The sequence below is a fragment of the Pseudophryne corroboree genome, chromosome 6, assembly GCF_028390025.1.
Source record: "Pseudophryne corroboree isolate aPseCor3 chromosome 6, aPseCor3.hap2, whole genome shotgun sequence".
Lineage (NCBI taxonomy): Eukaryota > Metazoa > Chordata > Amphibia > Anura > Myobatrachidae > Pseudophryne > Pseudophryne corroboree.
The window spans coordinates 836644904-836666651 of record NC_086449.1 but is presented as its reverse complement, the minus strand read 5'-3'; positions in this window follow the sequence as shown (position 1 = coordinate 836666651).

The following is a 21748-nucleotide window of genomic DNA, read 5'->3' as shown; positions in this document are numbered from 1 at the left end:
TCTACTAGAGCTTCTGTTTATATATCTGATACTGTGCACAATCCGGTGTACTCCAGCCTGTATATACTCTACTAGAGCTTCTGTTTATGTACCTGATACTGTGCACAATCCGGTGTACTCCAGCCTGTATATACTCTACTAGAGCTTCTGTTTATATACCTGATACTGTGCACAATCCGGTGTACTCCAGCCTGTATATACTCTACTAGAGCTTCTGTTTATGTACCTGATACTGTGCACAATCCGGTGTACTCCAGCCTGTATTTACTCTACTAGAGCTTCTGTTTATATACCTGATACTGTGCACAATCCAGAGTACTCCAGCCTGTATATACTCTACTAGAGCTTCTGTTTATGTACCTGATACTGTGCACAATCCGGTGTACTCCAGCCTGTATTTACTCTACTAGAGCTTCTGTTTATATACCTGATACTGTGCACAATCCAGAGTACTCCAGCCTGTATATACTCTACTAGAGCTTCTGTTTATGTACCTGGTACTGTGCACTATCCGGTGTACTCCAGCCTGTATTTACTCTACTAGAGATTCTGTTTATGTACCTGATACTGTGCACAATCCGGAGTACTCCAGCCTGTATTCACTCTACTAGAGCTTCTGTTTATATACCTGATACTGTGCACAATCCAGTGTACTCCAGCCTGTATTTACTCTACTAGAGATTCTGTTTATGTACCTGATACTGTGCACAATCCGGTGTACTCCAGCCTGTATATACTCTACTGGAGCTTCTGTTTATGTACCTGATACTGTGCACAATCCAGTGTACTCCAGCCTGTATTTACTCTACTAGAGATTCTGTTTATGTACCTGATACTGTGCACAATCCAGTGTACTCCAGCCTGTATTTACTCTACTAGAGCTTCTGTTTATATACCTGATACTGTGCACAATCCGGTGTACTCCAGCCTGTATTTACTCTCCTAGAGCTTCTGTTTATGTACCTGATACTGTGCACAATCCGGTGTACTCCAGCCTGTATTTCCTCTACTAGAGCTTCTGTTTATGTACCTGATACTGTGCACAATCCGGTGTACTCCAGCCTGTATTTACTCTACTAGAGCTTCTGTTTATGTACCTGATACTGTGCACAATCCGGTGTACTCCAGCCTGTATTTACTCTACTAGAGCTTCTGTGTATGTACCTGATACTGTGCACAATCCGGTGTACTCCAGCCTGTATTTACTCTACTAGAGCTTCTGTTTATGTACCTGATACTATGCACAATCCGGTGTACTCCAGCCTGTATTTACTCTACTAGAGCTTCTGTTTATATACCTGATACTGTGCACAATCCGGTGTACTCCAGCCTGTATTTACTCTACTAGAGCTTCTGTTTATATACCTGATACTGTGCACAATCCGGTGTACTCCAGCCTGTATTTACTCTACTAGAGCTTCTGTTTATGTACCTGATACTGTGCACAATCCAGTGTACTCCAGCCTGTATTTACTCTACTAGAGCTTCTGTTTATGTACCTGATACTGTGCACAATCCGGTGTACTCCAGCCTGTATTTACTCTACTAGAGCTTCTGTTTATGTACCTGATACTGTGCACAATCCAGTGTACTCCAGCCTGTATTTACTCTACTAGAGCTTCTGTTTATGTACCTGATACTGTGCACAATCCAGTGTACTCCAGCCTGTATTTACTCTACTAGAGCTTCTGTTTATGTACCTGATACTGTGCACAATCCGGTGTACTCCAGCCTGTATTTACTCTACTAGAGCTTCTGTTTATATACCTGATACTATGCACAATCCGGTGTACTCCAGCCTGTATTTACTCTACTAGAGCTTCTGTTTATATACCTGATACTGTGCACAATCCGGTGTACTCCAGCCTGTATTTACTCTACTAGAGCTTCTGTGTATGTACCTGATACTGTGCACAATCCGGTGTACTCCAGCCTGTATTTACTCTACTAGAGCTTCTGTGTATGTACCTGATACTGTGCACAATCCGGTGTACTCCAGCCTGTATTTACTCTACTAGAGCTTCTGTTTATGTACCTGATACTGTGCACAATCCGGTGTACTCCAGCCTGTATTTACTCTACTAGAGCTTCTGTTTATGTACCTGATACTGTGCACAATCCAGTGTACTCCAGCCTGTATTTACTCTACTAGAGCTTCTGTTTATGTACCTGATACTGTGCACAATCCAGTATACTCCAGCCTGTATTTACTCTACTAGAGCTTCTGTTTATATACCTGATACTGTGCACAATCCAGTGTACTCCAGTCTGTATTTACTCTACTAGAGCTTCTGTTTATATACCTGATACTGTGCACAATCCGGTGTACTCCAGCCTGTATTTACTCTACTAGAGCTTCTGTTTATGTACCTGATACTGTGCACAATCCGGTGTACTCCAGCCTGTATTTACTCTACTAGAGATTCTGTGTATGTACCTGATACTGTGCACAATCCGGTGTACTCCAGCCTGTATTTACTCTACTAGAGCTTCTGTTTATGTACCTGATACTGTGCACAATCCGGTGTACTCCAGCCTGTATTTACTCTACTAGAGCTTCTGTTTATATACCTGATACTGTGCACAATCCGGAGTACTCCAGCCTGTATATACTCTACTAGAGCTTCTGTTTATGTACCTGATACTGTGCACAATCCGGTGTACTCCAGCCTGTATTTACTCTACTAGAGCTTCTGTGTATGTACCTGATACTGTGCACAATCCGGTGTACTCCAGCCTGTATATACTCTACTAGAGCTTCTGTTTATGTACCTGATACTGTGCACAATCCGGTGTACTCCAGCCTGTATTTACTCTACTGGAGCTTCTGTGTATGTACCTGATACTGTGCACAATCCGGTGTACTCCAGCCTGTATTTACTCTACTAGAGCTTCTGTTTATGTACCTGATACTGTGCACAATCCGGAGTACTCCAGCCTGTATTTACTCTACTAGAGCTTCTGTTTATGTACCTGATACTGTGCACAATCCGGTGTACTCCAGCCTGTATTTACTCTACTAGAGCTTCTGTTTATGTACCTGATACTGTGCACAATCCGGTGTACTCCAGCCTGTATTTACTCTACTAGAGCTTCTGTTTATGTACCTGATACTGTGCACAATCCGGTGTACTCCAGCCTGTATTTACTCTACTAGAGCTTCTGTTTATGTACCTGATACTGTGCACAATCCGGTGTACTCCAGCCTGTATTTACTCTACTAGAGCTTCTGTTTATATACCTGATACTGTGCACAATCCGGTGTACTCCAGCCTGTATTTACTCTACTAGAGCTTCTGTTTATGTACCTGATACTGTGCACAATCCGGTGTACTCCAACCGGTATTTACTCTACTAGAGCTTCTGTTTATATACCTGATACTGTGCACAATCCGGTGTACTCCAGCCTGTATTTACTCTACTAGAGCTTCTGTTTATGTACCTGATACTGTGCACAATCCGGTGTACTCCAGCCTGTATTTACTCTACTAGAGCTTCTGTTTATATACCTGATACTGTGCACAATCCAGTGTACTCCAGCCTGTATTTACTCTACTAGAGCTTCTGTTTATGTACCTGATACTGTGCACAATCCAGTGTACTCCAGCCTGTATTTACTCTACTAGAGCTTCTGTTTATGTACCTGATACTGTGCACAATCCGGTGTACTCCAGCCTGTATTTACTCTCCTAGAGCTTCTGTTTATGTACCTGATACTGTGCACAATCCGGTGTACTCCAGCCTGTATTTACTCTACTAGAGCTTCTGTTTATATACCTGATACTGTGCACAATCCGGTGTACTCCAGCCTGTATTTACTCTACTAGAGCTTCTGTTTATGTACCTGATACTGTGCACAATCCGGTGTACTCCAGCCTGTATTTACTCTACTAGAGCTTCTGTTTATGTACCTGATACTGTGCACAATCCGGTGTACTCCAGCCTGTATTCACTCTACTAGAGCTTCTGTTTATATACCTGATACTGTGCACAATCCGGTGTACTCCAGCCTGTATTTACTCTACTAGAGCTTCTGTTTATGTACCTGATACTGTGCACAATCCGGTGTACTCCAGCCTGTATTCACTCTACTAGAGATTCTGTTTATATACCTGATACTGTGCACAATCCGGTGTACTCCAGCCTGTATTCACTCTACTAGAGCTTCTGTTTATATACCTGATACTGTGCACAATCCGGTGTACTCCAGCCTGTATTTACTCTACTAGAGCTTCTGTTTATATACCTGATACTGTGCACAATCCAGTGTACTCCAGCCTGTATTTACTCTACTAGAGCTTCTGTTTATGTACCTGATACTGTGCACAATCCGGTGTACTCCAGCCTGTATATACTCTACTAGAGATTCTGTTTATGTACCTGGTACTGTGCACAATCCAGTGTACTCCAGCCTGTATTTACTCTACTAGAGCTTCTGTTTATGTACCTAATACTGTGCACAATCCAGTGTACTCCAGCCTGTATTTACTCTACTAGAGGTTCTGTTTATATACCTGATACTGTGCACAATCCGGTGTACTCCAGCCTGTATTTACTCTACTAGAGCTTCTGTTTATGTACCTGATACTGTGCACAATCCGGTGTACTCCAGCCTGTATTTACTCTACTAGAGCTTCTGTTTATGTACCTGATACTGTGCACAATCCGGTGTACTCCAGCCTGTATTTACTCTACTAGAGCTTCTGTTTATGTACCTGATACTGTGCACAATCCAGTGTACTCCAGCCTGTATATACTCTACTGGAGCTTCTGTTTATATACCTGATACTGTGCACAATCCGGTGTACTCCAGCCTGTATTTACTCTACTGGAGCTTCTGTTTATGTACCTGATACTGTGTACAATCCGGTGTACTCCAGCCTGTATTTACTCTACTAGAGCTTCTGTTTATATACCTGATACTGTGCACAATCCAGTGTACTCCAGCCTGTATTTACTCTACTAGAGCTTCTGTTTATATACCTGATACTGTGCACAATCCGGTGTACTCCAGCCTGTATTCACTCTACTAGAGCTTCTGTTTATATACCTGATACTGTGCACAATCCGGTGTACTCCAGCCTGTATATACTCTACTAGAGCTTCTGTTTATGTACCTGATACTGTGCACAATCCGGTGTACTCCAGCCTGTATTTACTCTACTAGAGCTTCTGTTTATATACCTGATACTGTGCACAATCCGGTGTACTCCAGTCTATATTTACTCTACTAGAGCTTCTGTTTATGTACCTGATACTGTGCACAATCCGGTGTACTCCAGCCTGTATTTACTCTACTAGAGCTTCTGTTTATGTACCTGATACTGTGCACAATCCGGTGTACTCCAGCCTGTATTTACTCTACTAGAGCTTCTGTTTATGTACCTGATACTGTGCACAATCCAGTGTACTCCAGCCTGTATTTACTCTACTAGAGCTTCTGTTTATATACCTGATACTGTGCACAATCCGGTGTACTCCAGCCTGTATTTACTCTACTAGAGCTTCTGTTTATATACCTGATACTGTGCACAATCCGGTGTACTCCAGCCTGTATTTACTCTACTAGAGCTTCTGTTTATGTACCTGATACTGTGCACAATCCGGTGTACTCCAGCCTGTATTTACTGTACTAGAGCTTCTGTTTATATACCTGATACTGTGCACAATCCAGTGTACTCCAGCCTGTATTTACTGTACTAGAGCTTCTGTTTATATACCTGATACTGTGCACAATCCGGTGTACTCCAGCCTGTATTTACTCTACTAGAGATTCTGTTTATGTACCTGATACTGTGCACAATCCGGTGTACTCCAGCCTGTATTTACTCTACTAGAGCTTCTGTGTATGTCCCTGATACTGTGCACAATCCGGTGTACTCCAGCCTGTATTTACTCTACTGGAGCTTCTGTTTATGTACCTGATACTGTGCACAATCCGGTGTACTCCAGCCTGTATTTACTCTACTAGAGCTTCTGTTTATGTACCTGATACTGTGCACAATCCGGTGTACTCCAGCCTGTATTTACTCTACTAGAGCTTCTGTTTATGTACCTGATACTGTGCACAATCCGGTGTACTCCAGCGTCTATTTACTCTACTAGAGCTTCTGTTTATGTACCTGATACTGTGCACAATCCGGTGTACTCCAGCCTGTATTTACTCTACTAGAGCTTCTGTTTATGTACCTGATACTGTGCACAATCCGGTGTACTCCAGCGTCTATTTACTCTACTAGAGCTTCTGTTTATATACCTGATACTGTGCACAATCCGGTGTACTCCAGCCTGTATTTACTCTACTAGAGCTTCTGTTTATGTACCTGATACTGTGCACAATCCGGTGTACTCCAGCCTGTATTTACTCTACTGGAGCTTCTGTTTATGTACCTGATACTGTGCACAATCCGGTGTACTCCAGCCTGTATTTACTCTACTAGAGCTTCTGTTTATGTACCTGATACTGTGCACAATCCGGTGTACTCCAGCCTGTATTTACTCTACTAGAGCTTCTGTTTATATACCTGATACTGTGCACAATCCGGTGTACTCCAGCCTGTATTTACTCTACTAGAGCTTCTGTTTATGTACCTGATACTGTGCACAATCCGGAGTACTCCAGCCTGTATTTACTCTACTAGAGCTTCTGTTTATATACCTGATACTGTGCACAATCCGGTGTACTCCAGCCTGTATTTACTCTACTAGAGCTTCTGTTTATGTACCTGATACTGTGCACAATCCGGTGTACTCCAGCCTGTATTTACTCTACTAGAGCTTCTGTGTATGTACCTGATACTGTGCACAATCCGGTGTACTCCAGCCTGTATTTACTCTACTAGAACTTCTGTTTATGTACCTGATACTGTGCACAATCCAGTGTACTCCAGCCTGTATTTACTCTACTAGAGCTTCTGTTTATATACCTGATACTGTGCACAATCCGGTGTACTCCAGCCTGTATTTACTCTACTAGAGCTTCTGTTTATGTACCTGATACTGTGCACAATCCGGTGTACTCCAGCCTGTATTTACTCTACTAGAGCTTCTGTGTATGTACCTGATACTGTGCACAATCCGGTGTACTCCAGTCTGTATTTACTCTACTAGAGCTTCTGTTTATATACCTGATACTGTGCACAATCCGGTGTACTCCAGCCTGTATTTACTCTACTAGAGCTTCTGTTTATGTACCTGATACTGTGCACAATCCGGTGTACTCCAGCCTGTATTTACTCTACTAGAGCTTCTGTTTATATACCTGATACTGTGCACAATCCGGTGTACTCCAGCCTGTATTTACTCTACTAGAGCTTCTGTTTATGTACCTGATACTGTGCACAATCCAGTGTACTCCAGCCTGTATTTACTCTACTAGAGCTTCTGTTTATATACCTGATACTGTGCACAATCTGGTGTACTCCAGCCTGTATTTACTCTACTAGAGCTTCTGTTTATGTACCTGATACTGTGCACAATCCGGTGTACTCCAGCCTGTATTTACTCTACTAGAGCTTCTGTTTATGTACCTGATACTGTGCACAATCCGGTGTACTCCAGCCTGTATTTACTCTACTAGAGCTTCTGTTTATATACCTGATACTGTGCACAATCCAGTGTACTCCAGCCTGTATTTACTCTACTAGAGCTTCTGTTTATATACCTGATACTGTGCACAATCCGGTGTACTCCAGCCTGTATTTACTCTACTAGAGCTTCTGTTTATGTACCTGATACTGTGCACAATCCGGTGTACTCCAGCCTGTATTTACTCTACTAGAGCTTCTGTTTATGTACCTGATACTGTGCACAATCCAGTGTACTCCAGCCTGTATTTACTCTACTAGAGCTTCTGTTTATGTACCTGATACTGTGCACAATCCGGTGTACTCCAGCCTGTATTTACTCTACTAGAGCTTCTGTTTATATACCTGGTACTGTGCACAATCCGGTGTACTCCAGCCTGTATTTACTCTACTAGAGCTTCTGTTTATATACCTGATACTGTGCACAATCCGGTGTACTCCAGCCTGTATTTACTCTACTAGAGCTTCTGTTTATGTACCTGATACTGTGCACAATCCGGTGTACTCCAGCCTGTATTTACTCTACTAGAGCTTCTGTTTATGTACCTGATACTGTGCACAATCCAGTGTACTCCAGCCTGTATTTACTCTACTAGAGATTCTGTTTATGTACCTGATACTGTGCACAATCCGGTGTACTCCAGCCTGTATTTACTCTACTAGAGCTTCTGTTTATGTACCTGATACTGTGCACAATCCGGTGTACTCCAGCCTGTATTTACTATACTAGAACATCTGTTTATATACCTGATACTGTGCACAATCCGGTGTACTCCAGCCTGTATTTACTCTACTAGAGCTTCTGTTTATGTACCTGATACTGTGCACAATCCGGTGTACTCCAGCCTGTATTTACTCTACTAGAGCTTCTGTTTATATACCTGATACTGTGCACAATCCGGTGTACTCCAGCCTGTATTTACTCTACTAGAGCTTCTGTTTATGTACCTGATACTGTGCACAATCCGGTGTACTCCAGCCTGTATTTACTCTACTAGAGCTTCTGTTTATGTACCTGATACTGTGCACAATCCGGAGTACTCCAGCCTGTATTTACTCTACTAGAGCTTCTGTTTATATACCTGATACTGTGCACAATCCAGTGTACTCCAGCCTGTATTTACTCTACTAGAGCTTCTGTTTATATACCTGATACTGTGCACAATCCGGTGTACTCCAGCCTGTATTTACTCTACTAGAGCTTCTGTTTATATACCTAATACTGTGCACAATCCGGTGTACTCCAGCCTGTATTCACTCTACTAGAGCTTCTGTTTATGTACCTGATACTGTGCACAATCCAGTGTACTCCAGTCTGTATATACTCTACTAGAGCTTCTGTTTATGTACCTGATACTGTGCACAATCCGGTGTACTCCAGCCTGTATTTACTCTACTAGAGCTTCTGTTTATATACCTGATACTGTGCACAATCCGGTGTACTCCAGCCTGTATTTACTCTACTAGAGCTTCTGTTTATGTACCTGATACTGTGCACAATCCAGTGTACTCCAGTCTGTATATACTCTACTAGAGCTTCTGTTTATGTACCTGATACTGTGCACAATCCAGTGTACTCCAGTCTGTATATACTCTACTAGAGCTTCTGTTTATGTACCTGATACTGTGCACAATCCGGTGTACTCCAGCCTGTATTTACTCTACTAGAGCTTCTGTTTATATACCTGATACTGTGCACAATCCGGTGTACTCCAGCCTGTATTTACTCTACTAGAGCTTCTGTTTATGTACCTAATACTGTGCACAATCCGGTGTACTCCAGCCTGTATATACTCTACTAGAGCTTCTGTGTATGTACCTGATACTGTGCACAATCCGGAGTACTCCAGCCTGTATTTACTCTACTAGAGCTTCTGTTTATGTACCTGATACTGTGCACAATCCGGAGTACTCCAGCCTGTATTTACTATACTAGAACATCTGTTTATATACCTGATACTGTGCACAATCCGGTGTACTCCAGCCTGTATTCACTCTACTAGAGCTTCTGTTTATATACCTGATACTGTGCACAATCCGGTGTACTCCAGCCTGTATTTACTCTACTAGAGCTTCTGTTTATATACCTGATACTGTGCACAATCCGGTGTACTCCAGCCTGTATTTACTCTACTAGAGCTTCTGTGTATGTACCTGATACTGTGCACAATCCGGAGTACTCCAGCCTGTATTTACTATACTAGAACATCTGTTTATATACCTGATACTGTGCACAATCCGGTGTACTCCAGCCTGTATTCACTCTACTAGAGCTTCTGTTTATATACCTGATACTGTGCACAATCCGGTGTACTCCAGCCTGTATTTACTCTACTAGAGCTTCTGTTTATATACCTGATACTGTGCACAATCCGGTGTACTCCAGCCTGTATTTACTCTACTAGAGCTTCTGTTTATGTACCTGATACTGTGCACAATCCAGTGTACTCCAGCCTGTATTTACTCTACTAGAGCTTCTGTTTATGTACCTGATACTGTGTACAATCCGGTGTACTCCAGCCTGTATTCACTCTACTAGAGCTTCTGTTTATGTACCTGATACTGTGCACAATCCGGTGTACTCCAGCCTGTATTTACTCTACTAGAGCTTCTGTTTATGTACCTGATACTGTGCACAATCCGGAGTACTCCAGCCTGTATTCACTCTACTAGAGCTTCTGTTTATGTACCTGATACTGTGCACAATCCGGTGTACTCCAGCCTGTATTTACTCTACTAGAGCTTCTGTTTATGTACCTGATACTGTGCACAATCCGGTGTACTCCAGCCTGTATTTACTCTACTAGAGCTTCTGTTTATATACCTGATACTGTGCACAATCCGGTGTACTCCAGCCTGTATTTACTCTACTAGAGCTTACGTTTATATACCTGATACTGTGCACAATCCGGTGTACTCCAGCCTGTATTTACTCTACTAGAGCTTCTGTTTATGTACCTGATACTGTGCACAATCCAGTGTACTCCAGCCTGTATTTACTCTACTAGAGCTTCTGTTTATATACCTGATACTGTGCACAATCCGGTGTACTCCAGCCTGTATTTACTCTACTAGAGCTTCTGTTTATGTACCTGATACTGTGCACAATCCGGTGTAATCCAGCCTGTATATACTCTACTAGAGCTTCTGTTTATATACCTGATACTGTGCACAATCCAGTGTACTCCAGCCTGTATTTACTCTACTAGAGCTTCTGTTTATATACCTGATACTGTGCACAATCCGGTGTACTCCAGCCTGTATTTACTCTACTAGAGCTTCTGTTTATGTACCTGATACTGTGCACAATCCGGTGTACTCCAGCCTGTATTTACTCTACTAGAGCTTCTGTTTATATACCTGATACTGTGCACAATCCGGTGTACTCCAGCCTGTATTTACTCTACTAGAGCTTCTGTTTATGTACCTGATACTGTGCACAATCCGGTGTACTCCAGCCTGTATTTACTATACTAGAACATCTGTTTATGTACCTGATACTGTGCACAATCCGGTGTACTCCAGCCTGTATTTACTCTACTAGAGCTTCTGTTTATATACCTGATACTGTGCACAATCCAGTGTACTCCAGCCTGTATATACTCTACTAGAGCTTCTGTTTATATATCTGATACTGTGCACAATCCGGTGTACTCCAGCCTGTATTTACTCTACTAGAGCTTCTGTTTATATATCTGATACTGTGCACAATCCGGTGTACTCCAGCCTGTATTTACTCTACTAGAGCTTCTGTTTATATACCTGATACTGTGCACAATCCGGTGTACTCCAGCCTGTATTTACTCTACTAGAGCTTCTGTTTATATACCTGATACTGTGCACAATCCGGTGTACTCCAGCCTGTATTTACTCTACTAGAGCTTCTGTTTATGTACCTGATACTGTGCACAATCCGGAGTACTCCAGCCTGTATTTACTCTACTAGATCTTCTGTTTATGTACCTGATACTGTGCACAGTCCGGAGTACTCCAGCCTGTATTTACTCTACTAGAGCTTCTGTTTATATACCTGATACTGTGCACAGTCCGGAGTACTCCAGCCTGTATATACTCTACTAGAGCTTCTGTTTATATACCTGATACTGTGCACAGTCCGGAGTACTCCAGCCTGTATTTACTCTACTAGAGCTTCTGTTTATGTACCTGATACTGTGCACAATCCGGTGTACTCCAGCCTGTATTTCCTCTACTAGAGCTTCTGTTTATATACCTGATACTGTGCACAATCCGGTGTACTCCAGCCTGTATTTACTCTACTAGAGCTTCTGTTTATGTACCTGATACTGTGCACAATCCGGTGTACTCCAGCCTGTATTTACTCTACTAGAGCTTCTGTTTATGTACCTGATACTGTGCACAATCCGGTGTACTCCAGCCTGTATTTACTCTACTAGAGCTTCTGTTTATGTACCTGATATTGTGCACAATCCGGTGTACTCCAACCGGTATTTACTCTACTAGAGCTTCTGTTTATATACCTGATACTGTGCACAATCCGGTGTACTCCAGCCTGTATTTACTCTACTAGAGCTTCTGTTTATGTACCTGATACTGTGCACAATCCGGTGTACTCCAGCCTGTATATACTCTACTAGAGCTTCTGTTTATGTACCTGATACTGTGCACAATCCGGTGTACTCCAGCCTGTATTTACTCTACTAGAGCTTCTGTTTATGTACCTGATATTGTGCACAATCCGGTGTACTCCAACCGGTATTTACTCTACTAGAGCTTCTGTTTATATACCTGATACTGTGCACAATCCAGTGTACTCCAGCCTGTATTTACTCTACTAGAGCTTCTGTTTATGTACCTGATACTGTGCACAATCCGGAGTACTCCAGCCTGTATTTACTCTACTAGAGCTTCTGTTTATGTACCTGATACTGTGCACAATCCGGAGTACTCCAGCCTGTATTTACTCTACTAGAGCTTCTGTTTATGTACCTGATACTGTGCACAATCCGGTGTACTCCAGCCTGTATTTACTCTACTAGAGCTTCTGTTTATGTACCTGATACTGTGCACAATCCGGAGTACTCCAGCCTGTATTTACTCTACTAGAGCTTCTGTTTATGTACCTGATACTGTGCACAATCCGGTGTACTCCAGCCTGTATTTACTCTACTAGAGCTTCTGTTTATGTACCTGATACTGTGCACAATCCGGTGTACTCCAGCCTGTATATACTCTACTAGAGCTTCTGTTTATGTACCTGATACTGTGCACAATCCAGTGTACTCCAGCCTGTATTTACTCTACTAGAGCTTCTGTTTATGTACCTGATACTGTGCACAATCCGGTGTACTCCAGCCTGTATTTACTCTACTAGAGCTTCTGTTTATGTACCTGATACTGTGCACAATCCGGTGTACTCCAGCCTGTATTTACTCTACTAGAGCTTCTGTTTATATACCTGATACTGTGCACAATCCGGTGTACTCCAGCCTGTATTTACTCTACTAGAGCTTCTGTTTATGTACCTGATACTGTGCACAATCCGGTGTACTCCAGCCTGTATTTACTCTACTAGAGCTTCTGTTTATATACCTGATACTGTGCACAATCCGGTGTACTCCAGCCTGTATTTACTCTACTAGAGCTTCTGTTTATGTACCTGATACTGTGCACAATCCGGTGTACTCCAGCCTGTATTTACTCTACTAGAGCTTCTGTTTATATACCTGATACTGTGCACAATCCGGTGTACTCCAGCCTGTATTTACTCTACTAGAGCTTCTGTTTATGTACCTGATACTGTGCACAATCCGGTGTACTCCAGCCTGTATTTACTCTACTAGAGCTTCTGTTTATGTACCTGATACTGTGCACAATCCGGTGTACTCCAGCCTGTATTTACTCTACTAGAGCTTCTGTTTATGTACCTGATACTGTGCACAATCCGGTGTACTCCAGCCTGTATATACTCTACTAGAGCTTCTGTTTATGTACCTGATACTGTGCACAATCCGGTGTACTCCAGCCTGTATTTACTCTACTAGAGCTTCTGTTTATGTACCTGATACTGTGCACAATCCGGTGTACTCCAGCCTGTATATACTCTACTAGAGCTTCTGTTTATGTACCTGATACTGTGCACAATCCAGTGTACTCCAGCCTGTATTTACTCTACTAGAGATTCTGTTTATGTACCTGATACTGTGCACAATCCGGTGTACTCCAGCCTGTATTTACTATACTAGAACATCTGTTTATATACCTGATATTGTGCACAATCCGGTGTACTCCAGCCTGTATTTACTCTACTAGAGCTTCTGTTTATGTACCTGATACTGTGCACAATCCGGTGTACTCCAGCCTGTATTTACTCTACTAGAGCTTCTGTTTATATACCTGATACTGTGCACAATCCGGTGTACTCCAGCCTGTATTTACTCTACTAGAGCTTCTGTTTATATACCTGATACTGTGCACAATCCGGTGTACTCCAGCCTGTATTTACTCTACTAGAGCTTCTGTTTATGTGCCTGGTACTGTGCACAATCCGGTGTACTCCAGCCTGTATTCACTCTACTAGAGCTTCTGTTTATGTACCTGATACTGTGCACAATCCGGTGTACTCCAGCCTGTATTCACTCTACTAGAGCTTCTGTTTATGTACCTGATACTGTGCACAATCCGGTGTACTCCAGCCTGTATTTACTCTTTTCTGTTTATGTACCTGATACTGTGCACAATCCGGTGTACTCCAGCCTGTATTTACTCTACTAGAGCTTCTTTTTATGTACCTGGTACTGTGAACAATCTGCTGTAATCCAGTCTGTATTTGCTCAACTGGAGCTTCTGTTTGTACCCTGTGTTATTACCCATGTCCTGTCAGTCTGGTCCAGCAGTCTTTCTGTGTCACTAGGAGCATCTATTCCTGTTATGCACACCAGTGCCAGCAGGAATGTACTGGTGTCTGAACGGAGAGGGATGCAAAACAAATGAACTCACAGACAGACTGGGGAATATGACATTACATACACAGAAGGTGATAGGGTAACAAAATAAACACAAAGTGAACAGAGAAGCCCACAAAAGCTAAGAAACTGGGGGTTAAATTTACTAAGATTCATATTTTCCCTTTTGAGGTCAAAGTTCAATCACGAATGACATCGAAAGTGTAAATATGCAACTTTTTGAATTGATTACGACTAATTTACTAAGCTGCCGTATTCTGCATTTTCGGGTTTTCCGATGTCGATGTAATTCGTTTTTTTTTGCAGTGTTTTACGGGAGTGACTTGTAAAACACTGCCGACTTTAATACAATGAATCTCGGCCGGATCTGAGAGACCCGTGCTGGGCTTCATTGTGCACCTTGTAAAAAACAAAAAAATAGTTTAAATGTTAAAAAAAAAATTGCGTGGGGTCCCCATTTCTAAGGCAAACCAGCCTCGGGCTCTTTGAGCCGATCCTGGTTGCAGAAATATGGGGAAAAAATGGACAGGGGTTCCCCCATATTTAAACAACCAGCATCAGGCTCTGCGCCTGGTCCTGCTTCCAAAAATACGGGGGACAAAAAGCGTAGGGGACCCCCGTATTTTTTAAACCAGCACCGGGCTCCACTAGCTGGACAGATAATGCCACAGCCGGGGGTCACTTTTATACAGTGCCCTGCAGCCGTGTCATCAAATATCCAACTAGTCACCCCTGGCCGGGGTACCCTGGGGGAGTGGGGACCCCTTCAATCAAGGGTCCCCCCCCAGCCACCCAAGGGCCAGGGGTGAAGCCCGAGGCTGTCCCCCCCATCCATGGGCTGCAGATGGGGGGCTGATAGCCTTTGTTGAAAGTTATGAATATTGTTTTTAGTAGCAGTACTACAAGTCCCAGCAAGCCTCCCCGCAAGCTGGTACTTGGAGAACCACAAGTACCAGCATGCGGCGGAAAAACTGGGCCGCTGGTACCTGTAGTACTACTACTAAAAAAATACCCCAATAAAGACATTACACACACACCTTGAAAGTATAACTTTAATGCATACATACACACCACCATATACACATACTTACCTTATGTTCCCACGCAGGTCGGTCCTCTTCTCCAGTAGAATCCATGGTGTACCTGTTGAAAAAATTCTACTCACCAAATCCAGGGTAGAAGGCTCCTCGGATAATCCATTTGTAATCCACGTACTTGTAAAAATAAAAAAACGGGACACCCGACCACGAACTGAAAGGGGCCCCATGTTTTCACATGGGACCCTTTCCCCGAATGCCAGAAACCCCCTCTGACTGATGTCTAAGTGGGTTTCTTCAGCCAATCAGGGAGCGCCACGTTGTGGCACCCTCCTGATCGGCTGTGTGCTCCTGTACTGACTGACAGGCGGCACACGGCAGTGTTACAATGTAGCGCCTATGCGCTCCATTGTAACCAATGGTGGGAACTTTGTGGACAGCGGTGAGGTCACTTTCGGTCAACCGCTGACCACAAAGTTCCCACCATTGGTTACAATGGACCGCATAGGCGCTACATTGTAACACTGCCGTGTGCCGCCTGTCATACAGTACAGGAGCACACAGCCGATCAGGAGGGTGCCACAACGTGGCGCTCCCTGATTGGCTGAAGAAACCCACTTAGACATCAGTCAGAGGGGGTTTCTGGCATTCGGGGAAAGGGGTCCCATGTGAAAACATGGGGCCCCTTTCAGTTCGTGGTCGGGTGTCCCGTTTTTTTATTTTTACAAGTACGTGGATTACAAATGGATTATCCGAGGAGCCTTCTACCCTGGATTTGTTGAGTAGAATTTTTTCAACAGGTACACCATGGATTCTACTGGAGAAGAGGACCGACCTGCGTGGGAACATAAGGTAAGTATGTTTATATGGTGGTGTGTATGTATGCATTAAAGTTATACTTTCAAGGTGTGTGTGTAATGTCTTTATTGGGGTATTTTTTTAGTAGTAGTACTACAGGTACCAGCGGCCCAGTTTTTCCGCCGCATGCTGGTACTTGTGGTTCTCCAACTACCAGCTTGCGGGGAGGCTTGCTGGGACTTGTAGTACTGCTACTAAAAACAATATTCATAACTTTCAACAAAGGCTATCAGCCCCACATCCGCAGCCCATTGGATGGGGGGGACAGCCTCGGGCTTCACCCCTGGCCCTTGGGTGGCTGAGGGGGGGACCCCTTTATTGAAGGGGTCCCCACTCCCCCAGGGTACCCCGGCCAGGGGTGACTAGTTGGATATTTGATGCCACGGCCACAGGGCACTGTATAAAAGTGACCCCCGGCTGTGGCATTATTTGTCCAGCTAGTGGAGCCCGGTGCTGGTTTCAAAAATACGGGGGACCCCTATGCTTTTTGTCCCCCGTATTTTTGGAACCAGGACCAGGCGCAGAGCCCGATGCTGGTTGTTTAAATATGGGGGAACCCCTGTCCATTTTTTCCCCATATTTCTGCAACCAGGATCGGCTCAAAGAGCCCGAGGCTGGTTTGCCTTAGGAGGGGGGACCCCACGCAATTTTTTTTTCAAAAATTAACACTTTCCCACCCCTTCCCACTGATATACATGCACGGATCTCATGGATCCGTGCATGCCCATCCAATCACGGCTCAAAAAAGCAGGTCTGTTTTTTTTTAACACTTTTTTACGAATTGTAATTTTTCACAGCAGTGTTTGGCTATTTTGAGATTTGCACTTTTTAGTAAATGACCGAGTTCTACTAATTTGCTGGCGTATTTGACCGATGGTGTATTCATTCGTATTTTTTTTCTTGGACTTCCAAAAAAATACGAATGCCCACATCACTGCCGTGATTTGAGTTTAGTAAATTCCCGAGATGACACTTTGAAGAAAAAACGGCATCTCAGTCAAAATCGGGAGCTTAGTAAATATACCCCTGGGTGTCTCCCTAGTATTAGGAATGCTCAGATGGAAAGAAGCGAGATGTTGTGATTTAATACGTAGAGAACCCGAAATGCTGTTGGTAAGGGCAACAGCAAAACCCTAAAGGGTTACCAACGGGTGTGGCAGTAAACTCCTTGGTCAGAGATGGAATAATAGACACAAGGAGAGTCTCCACAATCCTAGTCCTCACTTGCAGTGCACCTGTTCACCTTACTGCCACTAAACTGACACCTGGACACCTTGAACAGTGAGAAAGGATTTTTTGCAGGCAAGTCTGAGAATAGAGCCGCAAACTTGCTAGGTTCACAGAGTAGCAAAAGAACCCCAGCAAGTTAAACGACTGACTCCAGTCTGACTGCTAGGTCTGGATTGGCAGAGTGTAGTACCAAGTCCTAAGGCCTATTTGCAGTAAGCAACAAGCAAATACAAAGTTACACAGTACTAGCTAATTTTCAGGAACTGACTAACCAACAAAGATTCAGCAGCATCTGCCTAACCTGAGAAGAGGGCTTATATAGCAGGTGCTGTCCACGCCCCACTCAGACCTCACAGACTGTGAGCACAAAAACCAGCACCGGATCCCCTGCCGTGCACAGAGCCTGTAACCACTGCACAGCAAAAGACCCGAACCGGAGTATCAGCTGCGCTCAGGTTACTCCGCTAGCACTTGCCTCCCGGTTGCCATGACGACGTGGCAGCACAGGGCAGGAGACCCTAACAATTCCACCATGTTATACATGTACCGTTGGTATCGCTATTAGCGGTCACTTCAGTATTTCAGCCCTGCCTGTTTGTACGTCTGTAGCTGGTGCCACTCTATGGTCTGGTCCTGTATTTGTCTGCCTGTGCCGGAGCTGCTCCACAGTCTGGTCCAGCAAGTCCATTTGAGAGTTCCTGTATTACGTGCTATCCGGTCCTGTATTTCTGTCTGCCTGTGTTATATTTAGAAGCTACCAGGGACTGCACTGCTATTACCCCTGGCCATTATGGTTCAGTACCCAGTGCTTGGTTTCTCATCTCCAGTAGTGTGGCGCTAGTGAGTACCATCTGCCGCTGATCCCATGCCAGTCACACGTGGTAGTGTGCTGAAGCAATTTTTTGTCCTGTGTATCTTTTCCTTCCTTTTGTGTCCCAGTCTGACTCCAGTTCCGTATTTGCCTTGTCCAGCCTCCCACAGCCACCGTGTCTATCATAAAACCTGGGGGCACCTGAGTACTGGGAGGACCTAATCCTCCCGGGAAAGGCAGCTGCTTTAGGCAAATTCTTTGGCTGCCGGAGGCAGAAGGACTGCTGGGCAAGAGCAACAGCACCACCTAGTACCAGCCTGGTTCCACCCCTAACATTATAACCATCCATAAAAATATTTTCTGCAGTCCTTGCAAGAGACCAGCCCAGTCCTAACACTAACCCGGAGAAATGTGCCATCGGAATGGTGGAGGCAAAGTATCTGGGGTATATTGTAGACCAAGGGCAAGTTAAACCTCAACCCAGCAAGGTAGAAGCATACTTGCCTACCCTCCTGGAAGCTGCGGGATGCTCACGATTTTTAGGGTAGTCCCCCACTGCCCTGAAAATGTAAATGACTTTCCCGCATACTGCATAATCCATGCCTGCTTCCTAGTTCAGAGGGCAGGAGAAGGGTGAAATTGATTATCAGAGGGGTGGGGGCTAAATGTGGCAATTAGCTCCACCCCCTATCCATGGACCAGCAAATTGCTGTAATTTTCTCCTGTGGGGGTGGGACCTAGTGACATCACAGTTCGGCCCCTGACTCCCCGAAGTTGCCTGCTGCATCTCCTCTCCAGGCTTCTCCCAGAGAGGAGACTTAAAATGTAGGCATGTATGTGTAACAGGTAAGTATAGGTGGGAATGTCAGTGCAGGTGTCGGTGGACACACCTGGGTTATTCGTCCAGAATCATCTCTTCAAACGGATCTCACTCTCAGAACCCTAGGCAGAAAGGCGAGAAACCCCAACCCCAGAGGAACCAACACATAAGTCACCACATGTTAGGACGGTAACAGAAAGATTTACTATTTGGGAACAGCAGGTCATTACAATAGAATTTATGAGTTAAAAGGCCAATACAGTCTCACATTTGTGAAAAAAAAGTAGTATGATTAAAGATAAAGCATAAAATGGAAAACATAAAATGTAACATCAGAATATACTGGTAGATCACTTCCTTATACTTTGCAAGTTGCACTGGTTACTTGTTATACCCTAACCTGAGCACACGATGGCAGTATAGTCTCTGCTATTTTTATTATTCTACATAAACTCTAAGCAAGTTCTCAGTTTCTGGCTACTCTAAGTAGCTAAGGAGTCCCTCTAGCCTCTTCATGATATGCACGCTTTACACATTGCAGTCTCAGGAGTAGCCATTGCAGCTACTGCAGTATTGAAAATCAATAGCAGTGCAATAGAGTTCCAGTCAAATGCAAGATAAATAGTTTTAGGCGGACAGAATGGCAAAGCAAAGTTCATGCAGCGGGGGTAAAAGAATAGAAACTAGCATTTCGCTCCTAGTTCAGTTTTCAATCAAGACCGCAGGGTAATGTCTCTCCTTCAACTACTCGTTAACATTGTGCACAGTCTTAGTGGGTAAGGAAGGCCCCTGTTATGCTAACTGAGTGTGTCTCCCACAGCAGCGGCTCCGCTCTCCACAGCGCATCTCCTCACCACAGTCTCTCTGCTCTCCACAGCATGTCTCCTCACAGCGGTCTCCTCAGTGGCAGCTCCACTCTCTACAGCGTGTCTCCTCTCACACACAGTAGTGCGATCCCCACCTTCTCTTTTTCCTGCTCTGCCTCAGCCAATTAAAACTCTATCAGCCTTCTCACTCCCTCCTCCAGTATAAGTAGGACACAGTGCCGTAACTAGCCATTTTAGCGCTGTGTGCAAAAACGGCGATGTCGCCCCCCCCATGCAAGACAGGTGCAGTGCGCATCGTAGGTGCGCAAAAAAATATATAGGGGCATGGCTTTGTGGGGAAGGGGCGTGGCCACAAAATAATAGCAATTCATATTACGGTGCACAGTAGTCTACATTATTCAAATTACGCTGCACAGTAGCGCCACTACACCAGGTAGAGACCCTTTTACACATTATGGTAGACAGTCCCCCTTTTTACAAATTACGGCAGCCAGTACCCTTTTTTACACATTACAGCAGACAGCGTCCCCTTATTACAAATTACGGCAGCCAGTCTCCCTTTTTACACATTACAGCAGACAGCGTCCCCTTTTTACACATTACATCAGACAACGTCCCCCTTTTTACACATTGCGGCAGCCAGTACCCTTTTTTACACGTTACAGCAGACAGCGTCCCCTTATTACAAATTACGGCAGCCAGTCTCCCTTTTTACACATTACAGCAGACAGAATAGACAGAGAGAGAGAGAGATACTTACCATCTCTCCCTGCTGGAAGTCAGGCTCCTCGTGCTGGCAGATCCCGGGCAGCTGCATGGGAGAAGGAGGAGGAGGGAGGGGGGCTGGAGCCGCAGCAGCGCTATGTAATTGGTAGAGGCGCCACTGCAGCAGTCCTCTCTACTTCCGCATTGGCTGGCCGCTGCTGTGAATGCTGGGATGAGGGAAGCGCATCCCAGCATTCACAGCAGCGCCGGGCAGCCAATGCGGAAGGAGAGGGGAGTGCTGCAGTGGCGCCTCTACCAATAACATAGCGCTGCTGCGGCTCCAGCCCCCCTCCCTCCCTCCTCCTACTCTCCTGCCTCTGGCGCTGCTGCTCTCCTCCCCTGCCTCCGGATTCAGTGCGGCGCACACAGCAGAGGCAGCTTATAATGAGTCAATTTGACTCATTACAAGCCACTGGCCATTGCGCTCCCCGGGGTAACAGCGCTGTGTGCCAGGCACACCTGGCACACACGTAGTTACGGCGCTGGTAGGACAAGGGTCCTAGTGCCTGTCTGCTCACTGGTCCTGCTGGCATCTCCCAGGCAACAGCATAACGGAGTGTTAACTCCTTCAGCAGTAACAGGATGGGTAGTAATCGAAACTCAGCAAGGGGAGAATTAGGGGACCTTACTCAAGTCTTATCCAATCCGACAGTTGCCTGCAATGCATACCCTTTGTAGTACAAATTAAGGCAAAATGTAAGATGCAACTCAGGACATTCCTTGGTCTGGTGGGCTCTTCTCATAGGTTCATACACAGTTTTGCCACTAGAGCAGCACCCTTAGCTGAATGTCTGAGGAAACAGTCCCCAGACAGGATATTGTGGTCTAGGCCCGCAGAGACTGCTTGGCAGGATTTTAAGTACGCTTTCT